Source organism: Convolutriloba macropyga, chromosome 2 (genome assembly GCF_964194025.1).
Source record: "Convolutriloba macropyga chromosome 2, txConMacr16.3, whole genome shotgun sequence".
Taxonomy (NCBI): domain Eukaryota; kingdom Metazoa; phylum Xenacoelomorpha; order Acoela; family Convolutidae; genus Convolutriloba; species Convolutriloba macropyga.
Window position 1 is genome coordinate 47,206,263 of NC_134469.1, and position 24,738 is coordinate 47,231,000.

Consider the following 24,738-nt stretch of genomic DNA (forward strand, 5'->3'; position numbering starts at 1 on the left):
AAAACATGAACAAAATTTCTCAAGTAAGAAGAAATAATAATCGTGACAGAATTAAAAAATTTCAGATAGATACAAAGCAAAGCGAAAAAAACATGCGAAATCAAAAACACAAGAAATTGCGCAGTCAAGAAACTGAAAAAGAAAACAGCACACAAAAATGTATTTTTACGAAAAGCATGAATTAGCAAACAAATGGGTTTTACTGAAATATCAAAACAAATATAAGTTTTAAACTATTTAACAAGGCAGGATATAAGAACCTTTTTCATCAAGAACAGTTGGAACAACGGACAAGAAAATAATATACACATTCTGCAGCCAGAAAACTCGTAGAGCGGAAATGAACGCAAATGCCTGCAAAACCTCACCTTTGATGAAGTAAAAAAAATCTGTACAATTTTTTTTGCAAATTTTGGCAGAAAACTGAACGCAAGTGTCAAATCAAGTGTTAATTGTCCAGGAAATCAAGAATTCCAATCCGTGTTTCTACTGCAGATGAAGGCGAGTGATGTGTTAGAAATTCTAAAGAACTCAGATCAAAACCATTTGCACATCAGAATTTGCCCAAATAAAAGTCCGCTCATATTCTCTGCGCAGATATCTCTCAGATAACCCAATATTCATTTGAAGAGAGGAACTTTCTTGGTCACTTGAAAACGACTTTCGTATATCCTTTGATAAAAGCTAAAATCTATGACAAAAATCATTTTAAATGTTTTTTAGGCTGATGATACAGCTTGTGAGACAAATTCTTATAAAATTAAAATCAAAAACAAACACCACAAGGTGATAAGGAAAAGAAGAGATTGAATCAAAAACAGGAAAATAATATACTAAATTCTGAAAAGAGTAATACAAACGAGTTCAAAACTCAAACAGGTTTCAAAGTAGTTTTTATAATGAAAGATAAACATGTTGAAAGTCTGTATTCGCTCATTTCTTATATGGCACAAAGATTGAATGAAAGTTGAGTTTTAGTCAACATGCATCAGGCGCGGAGAAAAAGTGTTCACAATTTCGTAGTTCATTTTACTAAATTCAAAGACTGGATATTTAAGCAATTAATTACACCTTCAATGCAAATGTTAATCCTGTGTTACAAAATAGTATTTTAATCTCCGACACCAATAGAAGCAATAGAAAATAAAAAACATAGCAGGACAAGTCCTGACGTAAAATTCAAAGAAATTTCATTGACTAATCAGAAAACTAGACCTAGAGCGGACTATGAATGGATTGGGAAAACCATTTAGAAAAAAATCCAATCCAAAAAATCGAAAAAAACAGTAAAAATCAAAGTGAAATTGCCGCATGTGAACAAAAAACCACTAGCGAGAAAGCGAATTTTTGTTCAAACACCGTTTTATCACTCTACTTTAAATTTAGAGCGAAAAAATTGCACGCCGCAAAACCACTCGCTTTTTCGCTCCACTTCATTACAGTGCAGAGGTATACCCAAATCGTCACAGGCAGATATGCCCGATGTGTGTATCTCTTGTTCGTTTTTACTATGTTAATACATTGAAAGTGGTACAATATTGCGGAAAATAGCTACTTTAGCAGAAACCGGCAAAATGGAAGGGAATATCGTCTCCCGTGTTCGCAAAAGTGTCCTAATTTTAGCCGCGGAATACAAGTACAAACTTAATAACCTATTTTTCGCGCGAGTTGTATCACGCATCCGCTCCATTTATGTATTGATTTTTCGCAGGCAATGTAGCTCGATTTCGCATATAATCCGCAATTAAGCCTAACTTAATTAATACTTATTTAATTGGGCCTAACTTATTACTACTGGTAGTTCTTTATCACTACTTTATTACTACTTATAGTACTTCATTACTACTTATTTCTACTTATTAGTACTATTTATTACTACTTATTAAAATTGGCCAATCTCACATTGATATACAAAGTCTTTGATGTGCGAGGGATTTTTCGGAAAAAAATCAGTTTTTTTGGTTGCATGTATTTAAAGCACTTTGAAGCTTTGAAGGCTTGAAATAAATCTTTATTCTTATTGCAAGTCCTTATTGCATGCTCAAAATGTGCGCGAATAATAGATACCTAAATTGAGCGGAAACGTGCTACAAGATTTTTTACCTAATTTTTGCACCGAATGTTCTTTTATTTCGCAAAATTGGCGGAACCCCTTTTGCGAAAAGTAAGATACAAAGGATGTCACCTAATTTCGTTCATTGTATGTATTTAATTTTCGAGCCAATTTTACTAAGGCGGAAATTTTGGTGTATACCTCTGCATCGTAATGTTCCTGTTTCGGCGTGACCAAAATCACTACTCCAATTTGAGTTCAAAAATCATGAAATTGGTGAACAGATCTTTAAAAAAAGACAACGCCCCCAATACAATTCAAATTCTTTGAATTGTAAAAAAAATATTATACAGATGATAATTCGTACACAAAAGTTGCAATGAGTTTTCTAGTATCCACGCGAGATATAAGATTTCTTTGAACAAGAAATTTATCTACAAGACTGTTTCGAATTGTTAATAGAGTGCTGGCAAAGTGAGAGCACAATTTTTGGTACGAAAGCTTTTCGTTGCACCCAATGAACTTTAATGAATAAAAACAGATTCTGAGCAAAAGATAGATGTTAAACTTTGTACACGAAAAGGTGAGTAACTGCTTTTTTCAGAACGAATATTCATCTACGGATTGACATAAAATTAGGGCCTCTCTAAAACCAAAATTGTCACCAACCTGATTTTTTTCTTTATTTTTTAGTCTGATCTGATTAATGAAAGTAGGCTTCCTCTTCCACGATGAGATGTTTGAAAATGGTCTAATAGCGATATTTCTGGTTCTCCCACTTAAAACTCTTTTCTGATAAACGGTTTTTGGATTTATGTTGAAAAATGTAGTATAAATCAGACAACAGTTTATTGTTTTTTGTCATTAACTTCACCGTTGCAATTAAAAACTTTGTTTTCCTTTTTTATGTGCATCTCTTTTTCATATTTAAGTTAATATTTTGGTAATTCTTAGAAAGTAATCGATAGCTGATTACTGTAAAATCAATCACAAAATATTAATTTTCAATTAAACGCTGCCGTTTTACCTACTGGTTGATCAACCAAACATATCTCAAAATCCACATGCGTTGTTTTGAATTCTGCTGATGGGTAATCTATTCTCTAGAAAGGTTTTTCCGATTGAAAAAAAATGTGGGTCTCAGTTCTCTCTGAGACAAAAGTTGCCAGAAACCTCCAAACTTTTGGAAGTTTGACCCTTTATAACCAATCAGCAATATGAAAATTTTTTCTGAGAACAATTGATCGCCTACCAAAATTCCTGAATATTATAATACCAATGGCGCTTCAGTTGTTGCTACCTTCACTATTAATCCAGATTTGTTTATTTGCTTTTTGATTTGATCATCCCTGTTGTTTATACTTAAGTTCGGCAAGACCCATCCTAGATACGCGAGCCATTTTCTCTGAAATATGAACGCTTTGTCCAATATAAAATGTTTGATTAATTTCTGGATTTTTTAATTTTTAAGCCTGTTTTTTTGCTTTAACAGACTTGTTGTTTTCCTCTTGATCTATTTAGTTTGTTAATATATTTGTCCATTTACTTTTCTGCAAGCAAGTAGTTATTTTTTTCCGGCCATATGCTCAATAAAACTTTTTAGAAGACTGAAAATTTCACCAGCTTTTTGTTCAAGTTGTCTAAAACAATCCACATATCTCAAATAGTTTCAAAAAGAATTCTGCCTTGGAAAAAAACTCTATGACCGCTGACCGATATGAAATGAAGACAAGTTTATGCAGACAACAAATGAAAAGTGAAGAACGAACAGTTCTGTTAAAAAATTCAATGCTGCAATAAACAGAAAAATTAATGATTGTAATATCAGAGAGCTTGTATGTCTGCTGGCCTGCTGGTTTTACTGAAGCGTGCGTGTGTGAATTGGACAAAAACCTCTGCGGTGAACTTCTCCATTGTTTGAATTTTATTGCACTCATTACAATCTTTGGAATGGCATCACTCTTATCTTTCTTGTAAATTGGGAAAGTTTTTGATCAGGGCTAGAGAAAAAAGGATGGCCTCTTATATATTATTCCAAATTAAAAGTAATGTTAGAACAATTACAGTTTTGGCGCTGCCTGTCGATTGTTTGACCCTGGTCGATACCAGATTTTCATCTTGCAAGATCTTGGAAAATGATGTATATCTTGTAAGACTATGGCTATCGTGCAAGATCTTACAGGACGACGATTATCTGGGAAGACCCTGCAAGACACTGGTAGTAGTGATGTGTCTTTCTGGGCAAACTACGGGGGGGGGACATAAGTGTCTTCCCGTGAACACTACGGGGGGGGACATAAGTGTCTTCCTGGGCAAACTACAGGGTGGGACACTTTGAAATTCTTTCTCCTTATTTCCCCTGCCATGCATGAAGATAATCTTAGGAAACCATTTTCCCTCCACTTGCGTGACTGGTTTGCCGCTTTGGGCTTGAAGCCATTTTAACTACCACCACTTTTGCTTTGAAAGTGAATTCGTCATATGTCTGCGCCAGGGTACTTTAATCTTGTTTTGGTCTGGGCAAACTCCGGGGGGGGGACATAAGTGTCTTCCCGTGAACACTACAGGGGGGGGGGACACAAGTGTCTTCCCGGTCAAACTACAGGGGGGGACACAAGTGTCTTCACGGTCAAACTACAGGGGGGACACAAGTGTCTTCCCGTGAACACTACAGGTGGGGACACAAGTGTCTTCCCGGTCAAACTACAGGGGGGGGGGACACTTAGATTTTTTCTTTGTTTTTCTCTGAGTCTTATGGAGGGGAGGGGGGACACTTGCATTTTTAAAAAAATCAGTTTATAGAAACCAACCAGGAAGAACTTTAAAAACCTTGGGGGAAAAGTAGCTGTCATGTAGACACAAACAAAAAAAAGTAATTATCATACCCTGCAAAAGTCACCTAATTTTCATTTGTCTATAATGCTTGCTCAAAAACAGCATGACAACAACAATCGCGACGGTAGATTTGAAAACCATTCATGAAATCTATAATTTAATAAAAACAGACTATCCAGAACCTAATGAAAAATTTCATGACTTTTTGGCAACCTGCTTGCACTTGGACCCTGATGTTAACCTCGAAATTGCACTAAAACTGAGGCCTTATGCTGGGATCATTGGAATAGATAACTCTTCATTGGATACTTATTTGAAATCATTTAAAGTGCTTCGCTTACATGCAATTCTTCATGATGCCTCTGGATTTATTGCAGAGTATAGCCAAAAAGGTCCAGGATACTCTTACGTTTTGTCTTGTCCAATCACAAACGCTTACGTTGGTCACCTGACAGGTTTATTCTTCTGCATGTTCGTGAAAACTTTTAAACGTAACTTATTCAGTTTGCTGGAATGTTGAGTCCGGAGATTTTTGTTATATATTTTGAAAGTTTTCGACACAAAAAGAGTGGATTCATTATAAAAGAATTATCTATTTGTTCAAACAACTTCTCAGACACGGTTTTTTTTCTTCCTCCAATTTCCTTCAACTCGCTGTCCTCGAGTGAGAGGAAATCGCATCAGTGGGTATCGAAGCATTTGCATGGTATTTCGTGGGACAGCAGCAGCTACCCTTGCTGGTTTCTATCACAAATATTTATAGCAATCAAGATACGTTTTCCTACTGCTAAATTCTACGCAAAGGGGAAGGAGAAGACGGAGACACTGCAAAAACTCCTTCAAAAAGACGTCACAAATTTACAAACATTGCTATGTCCAAAAATTGAAGAAATCTTCACTCCAGTAGAGCACTTGACTTGTTCACTTCATTCATCTATACTACCATTCAAACAAAAGAAAAAGCATTGCGCAAAGAGAAAGGCACAGGTGTAATTTTATTGGATAACACTACCAACTAATGAGTCGTCGTGTGGAGAAAGCAACTGCTTCAGTTCTTCAAGTGAATTTATCTCCAAATTTGACAGTATGCAGTTGCATTGCGAGTGATAACCAGTTGACAGTGACTTTTCTGAAAGAAAAAAATTGATTCTCCTGGACAAACTATACTGAGGAAGCTGCAAATACTTTGTAATACTGCTGAAATTGAAACACTAAAGAAATATCTTTCACTGCTGGAGTACTTTCAAATGTATCATGTCTTTACAAGAGAAAATGAAAAAACTGAAACTAACCCCTTTACCTACGCCCAAGTATCCAGTGCCAGTACCAGTACCCCTGGACGATGGGAGTCTCCCCGATGAAATCAAAGAGGTAGTCAGAGAAGGAAAGGTGGAGTCAATTGTCTACTATGGCAATGACTACGGATTCCAAGCGAACTATAAAGTAAAATATAAGAAGGAAGACGAAAACTCTGAATTTATTACATACGAATTTTTTATGGTTGATGATTTAACTAAATAATAAACTAACCGAATTTTTGAATTAAATTCATTTTTGAAAATCCTTTGCTTTCAAAATGAGTCAATCAGGAGATCAATTAGATTGCGCTGGCAGTGGCGGAGCAGGAATCACTCATTTGGTTTTTGATGATCAAAACCAAGAGAGACGGTCTTGGAGGTTTTGCAATTCTAGATTACCGCGCTCTGAGGTAGTTTATTTTACACAAGTTTCGATAATAGTTTTTCTTATTTTAGTATCACTGACCAAATTAGTTTTCTTCCACCTCGATTGTGAAGAATGAACATTTTGGTTTTCATTGCTATCGTGCACAGTTGGATACGCACTTCCAAATCCTAAGTTATGAATAAAATAATCTCAACGAGTGATCGTCTCTTCATGGCAGTCTGTGGTCCTTCAGGTTGTGGAAAGACCGAAATTATTTTTCAAATGCTTCTTAAGAATACGTTTTTCCCTAATTTCAAGTCAATATACTATTTCTATCAACATGATCAACCAAAATTTCAAACGATGGAGGGTAACTTGAACATTTATTTTACCAAATTCTCGGGATTTGAATTCATTTCACAGTTGGAAAACTGTTTGCTCGTCTTTGACAATTCTTGCGAGGAAATTTTCAATGACAAGGAGTTTTCAAAACATGCAACAGCTGGACGCCACAAAAAGATCAGTGTTATCTATGTTAAGCATAACTTGTTTCAACAGAGTAAATGGTCTCGAACAATTGATCTCAACACAACACACATCGTTTTGTTCAAATCTCCCAGAGATATACAGCAGATAAGTTATATTGGAAAACAACTCAATAACACAAACATTTTAAAATCATTTAAAGTGCTTCGCTTAAATGCAATTCTTCATGATGCCTCTGGATTTATTGCAGAGTATAGCCAAAAGGGTCCAGGATACTCTTACGTTTTGCCTTGTCCAATCACAAACGCTTACGTTGGTCACCTGACAGGTTTATTCTTCTGCATGTTCGTGAAAACTTTTAAACGTAACTTATTCAGTTTGCTGGAATGTTGAGTCCGGAGAATGTTGTTATAGATTTTGAAGGTTTTCGACACAAAAAGAGTGGATTCATTATAAAAGAATTATCTATTTGTTCAAACAACTTCTCAGACACGGTTTTTTTTTCTTCCTCCAATTTCCTTCAACTCGCTGTCCTCGAGTGAGAGGAAATCGCATCAGTGGGTATCGAAGCATTTGCATGGTTTTTCGTGGGACAGCAGCAGCTACCCTTGCTGGTTTCTATCACAAATACTTATAGCAATCAAGATACGTTTTCCTACTGCTAAATTCTACGCAAAGGGGAAGGAGAAGACGGAGACACTGCAAAAACTCCTTCAAAAAGACGTCACAAATTTAGAAACATTGCTTTGTCCAAAAATTGAAGAAATCTTCACTCCAGTAGAGCACTTGACTTGTTCACTTCATTCATCTATACTACCATTCAAACAAAAGAAAAAGCATTGCGCAAAGAGAAAAGCACAGGTGTACTTTTATTGGATAACACTACCAACTAATGAGTCGCCGTGTGGAGAAAGCAACTGCTTCAGTTCTTCAAGTGAACTTAACTCCAAATTTGACAGTATGCAGTTGCTTTGCGAGTGATAACCAGTTGACAGTGACTTTTCTGAAAGAAAAAAAAATTGATTCTCGTGGACAAACTATACTGAGGAAGCTGCAAATACTTTGTAATACTGCTGAAATTGAAACACTAAAGAAATATCTTTCACTGCTGGAGTACTTTCAAATGTATCATGTCTTTACAAGAGAAAATGAAAAAACTGAAACTAACCCCTTTACCTACGCCCAAGTATCCAGTGCCAGTACCAGTACCCCTGGACGATGGGAGTCTCCCCGATGAAATCAAAGAGGTAGTCAGAGAAGGAAAGGTGGAGTCAATTGTCTACTATGGCAATGACTACGGATTCCAAGCGAACTATAAAGTAAAATATAAGAAGGAAGACAAAAACTCTGAATTTATTACATACGAATTTTTTATGGTTGATGAACTAACTAAAAAATAAACTAACCGAATTTTTGAATTAAATTCATTTTTGAAAATCCTTTGCTTTCAAAATGAGTCAATCAGGAGATCAATTAGATTGCGCTGGCAGTGGCGGAGCAGGAATCACTCATTTGGTTTTTGATGATCAAAACCAAGAGAGACGGTCTTGGAGGTTTTGCAATTCTAGATTACCGCGCTCAGAGGTAGTTTATTTTACGCAAGTTTCGATAATAGTTTTTCTTATTGTAGTATCACTGACCAAATTAGTTTTCTTCCACCTCGATTGTGAAGAATCAACATTTTGGTTTTCATTGCTATCGTGCACAGTTGGATACGCACTTCCAAATCCTAAGTTATGGATAAAATAATCTCAACGAGTGATCGTCTCTTCATGGCAGTCTGTGGTCCTTCAGGTTGTGGAAAGACCGAAATTATTTTTCAAATGCTTCTTAAGAATACGTTTTTCCCTAATTTCAAGTCAATATGCTATTTCTATCAACATGATCAACCAAAATTTCAAACGATGGAGGGTAACTTGAACATTTATTTTACCAAGTTCTCGGGATTTGAATTCATTTCAGAGTTGGAAAACTGTTTGCTCGTCTTTGACGATTCTTGCGAGGAAATTTTCAATGACAAGGAGTTTTCGAAACTTGCAACAGCTGGACGCCACAAAAAGATCAGTGTTATCTATGTTAAGCATAACTTGTTTCAACAGAGTAAATGGTCTCGAACAATTGATCTCAACACAACACACATCATTTTGTTCAAATCTCCCAGAGATATACAGCAGATAAGTTATATTGGAAAACAACTCAATAACACAAACATTTTAAAAGACAGCTATGATCTTGCAACAAAACAACCATTCGGACACTTATTGATTGATTTAGACCCAAAAACAACCGACTCACTACGTTATTGTTCAAATATTGTACCACCGGGGCCAACAATTTTCTATCTGCCATCTTCCAAAGCTGTAATTACCTACCTCACAAATGAGATAGAAAGAGATATGTATGCTGAGGCGAATGCTCGAAATGCCGGAAAGCATGCTGAAAAAATTCATCAAAAAATCATCAAATAAATTTATAAAATTTCTCTGTGAATGCTTTCTCAATGTTGTAAATGGAAACGTGCCCACAGATAAAAGTTTACTTGAAAACTACGAAACATCATTCCGACATTTTTTTCCAAAGAGACAAGTTTGAGGAAAAAGCGTCAGCTATTGGTAAAAAATTTACATCTACTTCGAAGCATAAGTCTCTCTTGTTACCTTTACTTGAAGAAGTAGTAATGCATGCGGAAGAGTTTGTCTTGATACCGAAAAGAATGTTTGTGTCAAAACAACCGACTAGGACAGAAATTTTGGATAATCCTATTTTTAAACAGAAAGCTGCTCAATTGTCACTCCTCCAACGAAACAACCCAACCGATTTTGAAAGCAAAGAGGCGACTGAACAGGAAACTAATAAAACTAATATCGTGAACAAGCGCAAAAGAAGAAGAACAAGTAGTGTTGATTTAAAAAGCGAATTGAATGATGGAATTGAAAGTGTACAGTCTTTCTTTAGTGATGATGGCGAAATTGAGCCCTCATTGAAAAAAAGACAATCAGACTTTGACTCTATAATGTCAGAAGTAGAATTAATGGAAGAAAACAAAATCCAAAGAGCGGAAAGCATCCTAAACAAGATATTAAATTCAGAAACAGTTTCCATTGAGGACCCGAGTGGTTTCCTTCATATTGAGGACAAACCTATGAGAGTTAAAGTGTCATCTTTTTTGTACAATTTGCAACAGCCGACAAAGAAAATTGACCTAGCCGTGTACACAAATATTTTGCACGAACTTAAGATACCCCCGCACTTAGTATCCAACACTCATGCTAAAAAAGTTCTCAAAAAAGTTTACAGCGATGAGGAGAAGAAGAGGAAACCGAACAAATTCAAGGAGAATCAGAAAAACAACAAAGAAGCGAACAGAGCAGTGGAAGTCAAAGTAAAGCCTCCAGATCAAAAACTGCAGAACCAAAAAATCAAACAAACAAAAAGACAGAGCAGGAGACGAAAGGAAAAAATTGGTCTAACTATTAAAGATGTGAAACTACTGGATAGACTCTATTCTAAAGGTCCAGCATCATTCGGAAGTTCAAAGCGATTAAAAGATTTCAGCAAACTGCCAATGACCAAAGTCAAAATGTATTTGGAAACAAAACCATCCTTAACAAAATATCGTGCACAGCGGTTAAATTTTCCGCGATTAAAAGTAATCGTCAACGATCTGAATGAAATCTGGTCTTTAGATTTAGCTCATGTTGATAAACTTGCAAAATACAATCGTGATGTTAAATATTTGCTCGTAGCAGTTGACTGGCTCTCGAGGTATCTACGTGTTGAACCGTTGAAAACAAAAAATGCAACAGAAAGCGCAAAGGCCTTCCAAAGCATGATCAAACACAAGCAACCACAAAAAGTTTGGGTGGATGATGGTACTGAGTTTTTGGGAGCTTTCAAAACACTCTGCAACAAACGAGGAATTCATTTGTATAGTACTATTAGCGAAAAGAAGTCTGCGTTTGCAGAAAGAAACATCAGGTCACTAAAAATATTAATTACCGATATTTGGAGGAAAAATGGACGTATTCTCATATTAACAATTTGGATCAATTCGTAAAAACTATCAACTCCCGTGTTAATCGTGTCACCAAACTTGCTCCTAACAAAGTTACCAAAAAAGGTGTACCAAGAGTTGTATCATTAACTGTGGAGACATGTCGCAGTCAAAAACCAAAACTTTACGTGGGTGACTTTGTTCAAATCGTTAAAAAGGAAAAAACTTTCAGAAAAGGATACAAGCAATCTTTCACTGACGAAGTTTTTGAAATTGCCGGTATTCCGACGCTTTATCCACCTACATATTCTCTTATTGATTCTAATAAAGAAATTATCCACGGCAATTTTTACCAGCCAGAATTACAACTAGTACGAGAATCTCCAAATCAAAATGAGTAGTAACCGTTTTGAGGATGAGTTCACAGTACACTTTTTATCATCTGCTTCGATGGAAATTTTCAAGGAAAACACTTTAGCAAATTTTAGAAATTTTTTTAATGATGAAATTAATCTCACAGGAGACTGGAGAGTGGCTCTGAGTGAAATCATTTTTCCAACAAAAATTGAACACATAGTTAATGGAGATTTGGTTGCGTTCAGTCTCAGGGGATATGAGGAATCACAAAACCGCGCAACTGGATCCAATGTCATTTCACGACCCTACAATGGAGAAAAATTAGCGTTTATGGCTGGCACTTATGATACAGTTGCTCAACTTTTAGCAACTATCAAGAGAACAGTCGGACTGCCTAACTTCTCTTTCCGAGAAATCAAAAGCAGTGGGAAATACGAAATCATTTTTGGTAAATACGAGGGAATTACCTTTCCAAGTGAAGAAATACCCAGTATAATTGGCTTTAAAGGTATTCCAGATGGCTACGGAATTCATATTGGATACAAAATGATTCCCACAACAGCAAACCGATTAATGAAAAATGATGATACGAAAGCCTATTATGTTGATTTTCCAGCAGAAAGCATTTAATTTTTATTTTCACAAACATTATTGAGTATCAGTATGTGGGTGAAGCGAAAGCACACCATTGTTAAGAGTCATTGATTCAAAACAGCGTTTGAAAAACGGTAGCGTTTGTGAGTTGGAGCCCACTTACCGGATAGTTTTCACAAATTTAGACTACAAAAAACTACTTTCGAACACCATTCAATCGATATCAATTGAGCTACGAACTGAAACGGGAGAGTTAGTTCCCTTTTCGGGGACTGGTAAAGTTATTTTAAGACTACAATTTAAAAAATTTGGTGACTAAATGGATTCCTACTACGCAAACCAAGCATCATCATTGCCTCACTTTTCCGGTCACTATAGACAAAGAGGTAGTGGTTTTGGAGCATTAGCTAGCGGTATTGGACGTGTTGCACTGCCACTTGCTCGTAAGTTTGTTCTGCCAGCAGCTAAACGCATCGGAAAAGAACTGTTGCTACAAAGCGTCCCTGAGTTGATGGATGTTATCGTTAAAAAGAAATCACCAAAGCAAGCTCTAAAGAATACCATATCAAACACAGTGAAAAAACAAACAGGTGGATCTTTAGCCCTCCGAATGCGACGAACGAGAAGAATGAGAAGGAATTCAAAACGCTTACGCGCTGGACCAAGGAAAACAACCAAAAGCAAAACCACCATTTCACGAAAAAGAGTACCCAAAAGAAGTCGGTCGGACTTCTTCGCCAAAGTAAAAGATGATCGGTAATATGTTACCAGTCGAAGCAACGCATAGTTCGTTGAATTTATTCAGCTCTCCTTGTTATATTTGATGGAAGTTTTTGTCAGAAATTGGGACCGGTTTACAGCCCTAATGGACCAATGCTAGAGTTTGAAATTGCAGGAGACCGCAACAATTTCATTGATCTCCAAAAATTTTTTCTTGGAATCAAGTGCAAGATTGTACAGTCTTCTGATGCTGATTTGAAATATGACAACACTGCTGCTGCAGATGTGACTAAAACAGACGCGCCAGACTTTTGCAACAATGTCCTACATTCACTTTTTTCTGATTGTACAGTATCTGCTAACGGTTTGAAAATTTCAAGTGCCAATGGTAACTATGCCCATAAAAGTTTCATCGAAACCGAGTTTTCTCACAATAAAGATGCCAAAAGCACGTGGTTGGCATGTCAAGGCTATTCTTATGAAGCAAACCCTGGGGGAATTGCAGCATCCGCAATCACCAGACGAAAAACTTTAGTCAGAGCATCTGCTGAGTGTACATTTTACGGAAAGGTGGCGGTTGACTTCTTTACCTGTGATCGACATCTTCTTAGTGGTGTAACACTCAGAATCTTTTTTCGGCGATCAATTGACGATTTTTCTTTAATTTCAGATGACGCTGCAAAATCCTACAAAATAAAAATTACAGAAGCTAACTTATATGTACGGAAAATGACGCTGAACGATGATGTTGTGTCAGCAATAGAAAAGACCCTCCTTTCCAGTCCAGCATCCAATCCTTACCTAGAAACGATTACTAAAACTTTTCTGGCTTCTGCCGGTTTGCAGAGCTGGAAGCAAGAAGATGTTTTTGGCAGAGAACCCATTAGAAGGCTCGCCATTTGCTTAAACACGAACGAAGCTTTCCTCGGAAGCAAGCTGCTTAACCCATTTCACTATAGAAAATTCAATTTGGAACAAATTTGCATTTACCGTGATGGTCTTCCCGTTGCTGATAGATCTATTTCAACTGATGATTCAAAACGTGTTTACTTCAACACTATGTCAGATCTAGCCTATATCGACAATGGACATGGAATCAGTCTAGAAGACTACCCAAATCATTTTATTATGGTTTTCGATCTGACGAGTACTCAGCAGGCGTCTCACGATTTTATTCACCCTGAACTTACAAATTGTTCTGTATCAATTGAACTAAAGTTCTCTGCTGCCTTAGCTCATAATATAGAAATATTCATTATTGGGGAAAAAGCAAGTACCATTTATATTGATTCGGCGCGGAAAGTTTAAAAGAATCATTTTTTAACAAACTAATGGACGAAGACAACTTGAACTCTCTAATTCAGAGATGTTCGGAACTCAAATACAAATTTCGTGGAGTTTATGCGGCTGGTAATTTTCCAACCAACTTTACCGACAACAGCTTCATTATAGTCAATATTTCAACGTCTGCATCAATTGGAACCCATTGGATTCTTCTCTGCCAAAAAGATCAAAAACTTATTTTTGCAGATCCCTTAGGCCAAACTCTATCGTCATACAAACACTTGCAGAGCAGAATAGTCTCAAAATTTAATGTTAATACCGTATATGAATTACTGAGAAACCAACCTATACAGAAACAAAACTCAGTTTTGTGTGGCTTTTTTTGTATTTATATTGCTCATATTATTTTCAGTGGACAAAGACTTGTAAAAATGAGTGATATTGATTTCCTTCGTTTTGCGCTTCATATGATGTTCTAACATTACTAACCTATATTGAAAATAATTTTTTTTTCAAAATTTAAGTTTTTCTTCATAAAGGAAACGAACACACAGAACATCAGAATCAATTTCCAACTTTCCATATCCACTAATAAAAATATCCATTACTTGACAAAAAGCACCAACATGCGGTCCAGAGAGAATCGATTGAAATTTTTTCAGAGTTTCAGTTGTTAGTTGATCAGTTTGAATTGGTTGATTTTTTTGCTTCGATGGATTTAATTCCAAACTTTTGTGTCCAGCAAAGTTTCGGTATAAGCAGTCAGGTTGTTGAAATTTGTTTGTGACGTTTTTCGTAAAAATTGGCAAACGCTTTTGAATGGAAGCAGTAGTGTCTGCTTTTGAGAATCCGTTGAAATTGCTTTTGTTGTACTCCACTGCCAGCAAGAGTTTTTGAAAAACATCTCCCTTTGCCTCCAGTGTATCCGAAGACGAGAACAGATACTTGAAAGTTGTAAAAAGACACGGAACTGAACACGGTTTTGTTTGTTTGAGAAAGTCTGCTGAGAACTCCGACACGTCGATAAGAACATGGTAATGATTAGTAGGGTTATAATCACAGTGGACACTCTCAAAATGCATGCAAAAGGCAAAGTTCTTGAGAGAAGAAAAATTGGGTTTTTCTTCCGAAATGAAATATTTAAAGTTTTTCTGAAACTGCTTGAAGAAACCCGGAGAACGCTCATACATCGCTTCCACCGTTTTCTAATATATTATAATTAGTCTGAATTGTCGTGATCGTCGTCTTTTTTAGTTTTACGACTTTTCGCTGCTGGAGCTTTGTTAGCTTGATCGTTTTCAGTAGCTGTACCAGCAGCAGCAGACCGTATTTTTGCTGACCTTTTTGACAAAAGCTCAAACTCATCTAAAGTTAGAGAAATTCGTTGTTGAAGTTCATATTCCTTGTCAACTTTTTTAAATAGCTTGAGAAATACATAGGCACCCGTATTTTCAAAAGACTTCACTGTTGCGCGTATCAATCTTTTCTCTGTTCTAGAGATTTCAAAATACACGTCTCCAAACTCTGCGTCCTTATCAGCAGTAAATGGCATTTTCAAGAATTGTGTATTTAAACTGTGTCAAACTACCTGTTTTGAAAGAATTTTCAGAAATGATTTTTATTTACAAGTACCTTTAACACACAAAACACAAACAACACTTTAAATGCTTACTTCTGATAAAAGCGCTCTTGGTTAACATGTATGCTTCTGATTTGAGTTTGAATGTAAGTCTAGGTTATAAAACTTGGTAATTTTGTCAAAATGTAAGACAAAACTCGTGACCCTCACTTAACTGTTTTATTGCGTTGGTAATAAAGTTTATATTTGGATAATATTACTCAACATAGAGCAGGAACTAGTACAATTTAATGAAAAACAAATGTGACCTCTGGGTGTGTCCACAGATAAGAAAGAACTCACAATTAAACAGCAAGCGTTTAATAGAAGGCTTTAGGCCTTTGATATAACACAGTCTATACTAAACAAAACTGGTTGTAAACTTCTTGCTATTGCATACATTATAAACGTTAGTATACATATCAACATAAAAAAACTGAAAACTATTGCGTTTAAGTCTGTGTAGATAAGACTTTCTTATACACTTTGCAACTAGTTACAAAAACATAAAACTATAACACAGACAAGTTCATGTAGAGTAAACATTCACAATTGCAGTTACAACCCTTGACCTGGGTGTGTTAATTATTCAACAAATTTCACACACAAGTGTTGCTAATGTTGGTATTTGCCGGATTTTATTTATTCGTTTTTAAATTCAAGACTATAGTTGTTCAGTTCTGCTCCATTTTCAAGAGAACAAACGGTAAACGTGCTTTACAAATAATGTCTTACCACATTCTTTGCAAGTCTAAAGATTCTTGGGAGCGCAGTATTGTGTATCACACTCAATACGAAAACTACATCGTTTTTATACAGCAGAAGAAAAATAGCGAAAAAGGCTGTTGGAGATCAATTGAACATTGCATCTTACCAAAAATGTTCGTGAATTTTGTTGCAACACTACCAGATAAATACGTATCTACAGAAGACAATGGCACAAAAACTGTGCTAACACTTGGAGGATACAGTGTTCCTCGGAAAATGCCCCTACTTTTCCCCTATGACATTGACACACTTTCTCCAGACACAAAGAGGTTTTGTACCGATACGATTGTGACTGTGTGCCTATTTTTGAGAATAAACTCGGCCAATTCCAGGCAATCGAAGAACTGGCTCAACTTTGGGGAATTCAACCTTCGCCAACTTCACAAGCTACTTCACCAATTGGATCACCGGCAACAAACGACCCAAGCCCCTTTGTTACGCCGGAAACAACAGATACAAAACGAAAAACAGTTATCGCTTCAATCATGGACAAATTGTCTTGCAATATGGGGTCAAACGAGCAGTTCGAGCCCAATTTCGATAGTTCTCTTCTTTCAGAGACAACTTTTGTGACACCACCGCAGAGTGCAGAGAATGCTACAGTATCCTTCGAAACGTACAGAATCTCAACCAACACAACACCCTTGAATTCAGAGACTCCCAAAGTATGCAATGCTCCACAGAAAAAACGTGCCAATCGAACACCACTTATAGATATATTTAAGGACTAAACTGAACTCGGAGAACTGAAACTTTTCCAAACAGTCACCATTTTTATTAACCTCTAAAAAAATTGTGTGCTTTAATAATATTTTTTTGGTGTGAAAATGTAAAAAATATCAATTTGAATTTCTAATTTTAATTGAACATCATAATATCTCTTTTTTTGTTTAGAGAACAAAACGGGAAAGAGAAGGCAGAATCAAAAAGTATTCCGTCAAATTGTTAGTTAGTGAACGTTGGAAGAAAATCTCACATGTTATAACACAAAAACACAGCAAGCAAGCAAAGTTCTGTTTAAAACACATATTGAAGAATGAAAGATTTTGAAACGGTAAAAAGTCAATTTTCATATGAAGGAATTCTGTAAAAGTGCAAAATTCTCACTACATAAGTAGTTATAAAAAACTTTTATTTTACTAACCATAGGGTAAAAAAAGGTTTTCAAATGCTAAAAAGTCAATTTTCATATGTAGGAATTCTGTAAAAGTGCAAAATCCTCACTATATAAGTAGTTACAAAAAACTTTTATTTTACTAACCATAGGGTAAAAAAAGGTTTTTAAATGTTAAAAAGTCAATTTTTATATGTAGGAACTCTGTAAAAGTGCAAAATCCTCACTATATAAGTAGTTACAAAAAACTTTTATTTTACTAACCATAGGGTAAAAAAAAGGTTTTTAAATGGTAAAAAGTCAATTTTCATATGTAGGAATTCTGTAAAAGTGCAAAAATCTCACTACTTAAGTAGTTACAAAAAACTTTTATTTTACTAACCATAGGGTAAAAAAAGGTTTTTAAATGGTAAAACGTCAATTTTCATATGTAGGAACTCTGTTAAAGTGCAAAACTCTCACTACATAAGTAGTCACAAAAAACTTTTATTTTACTAACCATAGGGTAAAAAAAGGTTTTTAAATGGTAAAAAGTCAATTTTCATATGTAGGAATTCTGTAAAAGTGCAAAAATCTCACTACTTAAGTAGTTACAAAAAACTTTTATTTCACTAACCATAGGGTAAAAAAAGGTTTTTAAATGGTAAAACGTCAATTTTCATATGTAGGAACTCTGTTAAAGTGCAAAACTCTCACTACATAAGTAGTTACAAAAAACTTTTATTTTACTAACCATAGGGTAAAAAAAGGTTTTTAAATGGTAAAAAGTCAATTTTCATATGTAGGAATTCTGTTAAAGTGCAAAAATCTCACTACATAAGTTGTTACAAAAAAATTTTTATATTATTAACCATAGGGTACAAAAAGGTTTTTAAATGGTAAAAAGTCAATTTTCATATGTAGGAATTCTGTAAAAGTGCAAAAATCTCACTACTTAAGTAGTTACAAAAAACTTTTATTTTATTCATTATATAGTAGAAAAAGGTTTTTAAGCACTAAAGAAGTTCATTTTCTGTAAATAGAATGCATTTAGTTATTCCACAACCACATTAATGGTTTTCACCAAATGACATTTGGTAAATGTGTTATCAGTACTAGTGGTAAATATCAAGTCCTTAATTTCAATTGCTTTCGACCTATCTTTGTCTTATATATAGCTACAATTTACTTTTGCACAATGATAAGATAGAGTGTCTTCCATGGAATTACTATATGTTCACATGAAACACGCTGATAATAGCAGTTTAGAACAATTTTAGTCAACAGTATAAGAATACTGCCAAGTATTCCAGAAACCTAAAAGTGAAAACTGATAATAAGGTTGAAAAAAGAACGGAATTTCGATACAACCCTCGAAGAGTAGAGAAAGTCTAAAACAACTTTTGTAGAAGAGTATTTTGAACACTTGAACTCTTTCCCGACAGAAAAGAGTATATTGTAAGTATACTGCGTTAGCAATGTTTCAGTTGTGGTTGATAACAGATATAACTAAAACTACACAATAAACTTTTACCTTGCATAGAAATAATGGAAATGAGTAGTTCTGCAACATGAACACACCACTATTGGTCAAAAGTTAACATGGGTTAAAAATGACCTACACTCCTACCAAGATTTGCCTTCCAAACCTGACAAATTGTGTCAAAGTGCAAGCACACCCTTATAGGGAAATTTTTCTCGTGTAGAACACAACTTTCAACCAACTAACACTCCCTCTAATTGTACCAGTTAACTGTTGTTACAATTTGACTTCATTTGATCAGTCATTTTCTCAGTAAAGCAGTCAGTTGAATTTTCGAAAGAAAAAAATTGAAAAACTCAAAAATGACTCAACCGTGTGAAATTTGCGCAAAGGAACTGGCCGACAAAAGAAGCCTTCGAAGACACAAACAGCGCGTTCATTGAGTTCAACCGGAATTCCCAGCCTTGGAGTGTAGCACTTGTGGTTTTGAGACTCACAACATTCTGATAATGAACCAACACACCCGACGGGAGCACGGTGGAGAAGTTCAAAATCAGTGTGCCTACTGCACTATGGTTTTCAACAACCAGAGTAACTTTCATCAACATCTGAAGAATGCCCACGGATTGCCTGTTTGGAACAGAGGCCAAAGCAATAATCAAGCAGTACAAGTACAGTCGGCAATTCGAGGTGCTCTGGAGATCTACGAGATTGAAGGTAATGATCACACTGACGTTTTGTCTTTCATGAACTCATCGAGGTATCACATCAATGAACTTATACGTCAAAAGACCCTCGAAGGTCCTCAGAAAATTCAACTTTCTCTAAGCATTACACTCACTAAGGGGATTAATGAAGAAGAAAAACACGTAACTATTTACGCTAACGCTGAAATGCAAATTGTGTACACGGATGCTCTCTCCGAAGAGCAGTTCTTTGAGTCCGTGCAGCATATTGTCAACGTGGTTTCAATGTATGCCACAAGTGGAAGTGGTTGGATTATTGAAAAGGTAGAAAAACTCGAAATTCGATTTGCAAAATTCAACCCTATTCGGGGATCAACCTATATAGCACTTCCAACTGAACTTAGCGCTCTAAAACGCCTGCTCAATATCCGAAACTTTAACGATCCAAAGTGTTTCTTGTTTTGTTTCACGGCTGCCTACCATTTGCAGGGGAAAGGTTGCCCCCTCACGCAACCTGGGTATCGGTACAGCAAAAAAACAAACCCCGCAACATACGCTCGCTCAAACCCTTTAACTCATCAAGCAGTAGGAGATTTCCCGATGCCGATGCCAATTGACAAAATAAGCGCGTTTGAAAGATGTAATGAAGTAAAAGTGAACGTTTTTCGATATGAAAAGAAAAGTTTGTATCCTTTTCGAATTTCAAAGCACAACTCTGATTTTGTCGTTGATCTCCTACTGATAACTGATGGTGAACGTTATCACTACGTGCTGATAACGGACCTGGTAAACTTAGTTCGAAAAGTGCAAGGGCGACAGATTGATGCACGCGCAAAAATCTGTCGCAACTGTTTTCATGTTTGCTTGAACAACGAAACGCTTCAAAAACACGAAAAACTTTGCTATCACTTCCAAACTTGTCGAGTTCTGCTACCTGAGCCGGACAGCAACAGTCTCATTTTCAAAAAATTTCAAGCAAATACAGATCTTCCACTGGTTGTCTATTTGGGACTAGAGTCAATCATTGTTCCGGTATCATCAGTTGAACAAAACCCACAGACTTCAGGGACTCGTGTGTTGGACAAACACATTCCGAGCGGTTACTGTTATGTAGCCATTTCACATGGAAGTCCAAATTTGGAGTTCTTCCATCTGTACAGAGGTGAAGATTGCATGCAAGTCTTTGTGAAGCAAATGGAGACACTGGCAAAAGATATCTACGAAAAAAAGCAAAAACACAGGTACTTCACAGGAGCAGTTGGACAAGCAAAAGAGCTTGCGACTCACTGTTGGATATGTGAAACTAGTTTTTCTGCGGACAACGAAAAAGTCTTGGATCACTGCCATTTCTCAAATCAGTTTCTTGGCTGGGCTCACTCAAAGTGTAACCTACAGCGCAGAACACAGAGCTTTGTCCCCATAATCGCACACAACTTGTCAGGATATGACTTGCATCATGTTGTAAAGAGTCTTCATCACTGAAACCCTAACAATAAAATTTCAATAATACGTCAAACTGATGAGAACTATATCAGTTTTAGCTTTAAAGTTGGGATCAAAGATATTGTGAACAAAAATCAAAACGTCATACCCATATACGAAGAACTTCGCTTTATCGATTCTCTTCGCTTCATGCAGTCGTCTTTAGATAAACTAGTTCAGTCTTTGCCTGGAGACAGTTTCGATATACTCGATAACCATTTTGAATACTGTGACCAAAATGATGTGAAACTACTGCACGGTAAAGGATTCTACCCCTACTCCTACATGGACACCTTCAGAAAATTCAAGGTAAAAAAATTGCCGCCTAAGAAGTGCTGGGTCGACAAACTCAAATCAGGAAAAGTGACAATAACCGAAGCTGACTACGAAAAAGCAAAGCTGATCTTCAAAAAATTTGATTGTAGAAACATGGGTGAATATCATGATCTGTACTCGACAGTCGACACCCTACAGCTCGCCAGCTGGTTTGAGCGGCTACGAGCAGTCTGTCTGGACTCGTACAGCTTGGACTGTGCTCAATATCTATCAGCACCAGACCTAGTGGGCGATGCCTTTCTGAAGATATGTCAACCCGACCTGGAACTTCTCACAGATCGCAACCATCTTGATATAGCAGAAGAATTGTTGCGAGGGGTTATGTCCTCGGTATACACAAAAACACAGTTCACGCCAAACAACAAATATCTGGAACGTTTTGATGACACGAAATAATAAACATATGGTCTCACCATAGATGCTAATAACCTCTATGGTGGGATCATGAAGGATTTCTGCTTGCCACTCAATTCCTTCCAGACGGACACAGAAGTGACGATTGAACAAATTTTGCAAACTCCAGACGACGCTGATTTTGGATATATCGTCTGCGTCGACTTGGACTACCCCGACTCAATTCACGATGCTCACCAAGATTTTCCAATGGCACCCACCCGAGAACCTGTAGACAGCATGTGGTTGAGTAGTTACCAGTTGGACCTTTTGGAAGAATATCATCTCCCAAAAGTTTCAAAGTGCAACAAACTGCTTCAAACACTCTATGATAAGAAGGATTATATACTACACTATGTAACGTTGAAGATTTATGAACGAAACGGCCTTCAAGTTTCAAAACTGCACAAGGTGCTCAAGTTCAGACAATCAAAGTGGATGGCAAAGTATATCGAACTGAACACAAGATTGCGGCAAGCAGCGACCAGCAAAATTGCTGAAAACTTCTTCAAACTCATGAACAACTCTGCTTTTGGAAAGTGCTGTGAAAGCATGCGAAGTCGAGTTAACGCTTTGCTGGTCCGAGATGAACGAGCTCTCCTCAACCACACAGATAAGTTTAACATGAAATCCTTTAAAATTTTTGATGAAAACATGGCAGTCGTGACTACAAGAAAAACGAAAATAAACTGGGTGAAACCTACAATAGTTGGTGCTTCAATTCTGGGTCTTTCAAAAGCATTCATGTTTCGATTTCACTACAAGAATATGAAACAGTGGTTCAAGTGTGAACTTTTATAATCTGATACGGACTCACTTACCTATGCTGTTGATTGTGATGACTTGTATGAGGAGCTAGCACGAGCAGAAGTCAACACAGAATTCGATTTCTCCAACTACCCTTCTGATAACGCATTGTACAACACAGAAAATCATATGGTAACTCTCAAATTCAAAGACGAACTGGCAGGGGTGGTAATGGAAGAGTTCTGTGCCTTGAAACCCAAAATGTATTAATTACAAACGAAAGGTATGTGTAACATTATTTTTTATTAAAACAAATTCCAGTTTTGAAACTAACCAAATTCATGGAAGCGTCTTTTTAATATAGCATGAGCATTGAAACCTAGATTAGGAAAGCACATAGAATAAAGTAGAAAATGAATTGATTGTAACGTTCTTTCAGACTGTCAGAAGAAAAGTGCAAAGGGAATAACACATGAGGGGCAAAAGCAACTAAAGCACGAGGTCTTCAAGAGAGTATTGAACAGCGGGGAAATTGTCCGCGTCAAAAATGTGACCATCAAATCAGAGAAACATGAGTTGATGACACTGGAACAAAACAGAGTTGCGCTTTCGGCCTACCGTGACAAGCGGTTTTACCTTGACCCAATAAACTTCCTACCATTTGGACATAAAAATATTAGCGAATTTGCATTTCACAATGTTATATTAAATGATTGGGATTGGGAGTCAGAAAGCGAAAGCGACTTGGATTCAATTTCACAACCAACCCCGGAAAATGTGATATCTGAAAACAATAGTTTTTCTCCCCCCGATCCAGGATTCAATCAACCCGATTATTCAGAAAGTGAGCTTGATCAAAATATTGTTGACTGGAATGAACCCTACGCAATTTCCCCGCCAGCCCTTGACAATTCTTTTCTAGAATTGGAAGCAGTTGAAAGCGAAGCAAGCAATAATAGTGATATGTCTGGTTTATCTTCAAGTAATAGTCTTATAATGGAACCAACACCAAAACGCAGACGTCTAGAATTATACAATTCAAGCAGTGAAGATAACTGATAACTTACATTTAGTTGTAGTTGAAGTGCATGGATAAATTATAAAAATCATTCATATAAACTAAATACAAATTAATGTAAAAACTGAAACTTTATTATAAAAAAAAGACAAATAAAAGTTTTCTCTAACGCCGTTTTATCGGGATTCCACGACGACTAAGAATAATTTCCATGGGGGAATGACTTTTAACATGGTTTGTCAAACCATTTTGCGGGGTAAAAACTTTGAAACAAATTTTACACCTTAAAACAGGGTTTTGGATAATTAGAGGGGGCGCAATAACTGCTGAATTTTCACACTGGTGGTATCGTGTGTCAATTAAACGCCGAATTTTCTGATTGCAGTTTTCACATTGATATCTAAAATTGTTGGGGTGTATTTCTTCAAAATGAGTAAAAAGATCTTTAGAATTTAAAAATTTGGAGCGACACAGAAAGCAGTCCAACAAGCAACGTTTTCGCCTTGGTGGCATTTGGAATTCGTATTCTGGTATTGGGTGTGTAGGTTCTGTATAACTGTGGGTAAAATGTTGAAATGGGCCCAGACCAAAACAAGATTAAAGTACCCTGGCGCAGACATATGACGAATTCACTTTCAAAGCAAAAGCGGTGGTAGTTAAAATGGCTTCAAGCCCAAAGCGGCAAACCAGTCACGCAAGTGGAGGGAAAATGGTTTCCTAAGATTAGTTTCATGCATGGCAGGGGAAATAAGGAGAAAGAATTTCAAAGTGTCCCACCCTGTAGTTTGCCCAGGAAGACACTTGTGTCCCCCCCTGTAGTGTTCACGGGAAGACACTTATGCCCCCCCCCCCCGTAGTTTGCCCAGAAAGACACATCACTACTAATGGTTATCTTGCAAGATTCATGTAGCTTCATTCCGGTTGACCTCTGCTTTCATTGGTTGTTACAGACACAGTATCGTTCATCTAGCACAGAATTTTGCCGAAATACACCTGAGTGAGTTTTGAGAGACAATTTGAAACAAAATTTACATAAGATATCTGTATGTTATTAAAACACGACATAATTTCAGTCAACTAAGATTAAGTTCTTAAGAATTAGATTCTTTAGATTCTTTGAGTAATG

General features: G+C 36.4%; 1 protein-coding gene across 1 annotated transcript in view; it reads right to left on the reverse strand.

Annotated features, from left to right (window-relative positions):
• LOC142335315 (fatty acyl-CoA reductase 1-like) overlaps positions 1 to 24,738 on the reverse strand; it is a 97,979-nt gene that overhangs the window by 57,686 nt on the left and 15,555 nt on the right. The gene's annotated exons all lie outside the window — the stretch shown is intronic.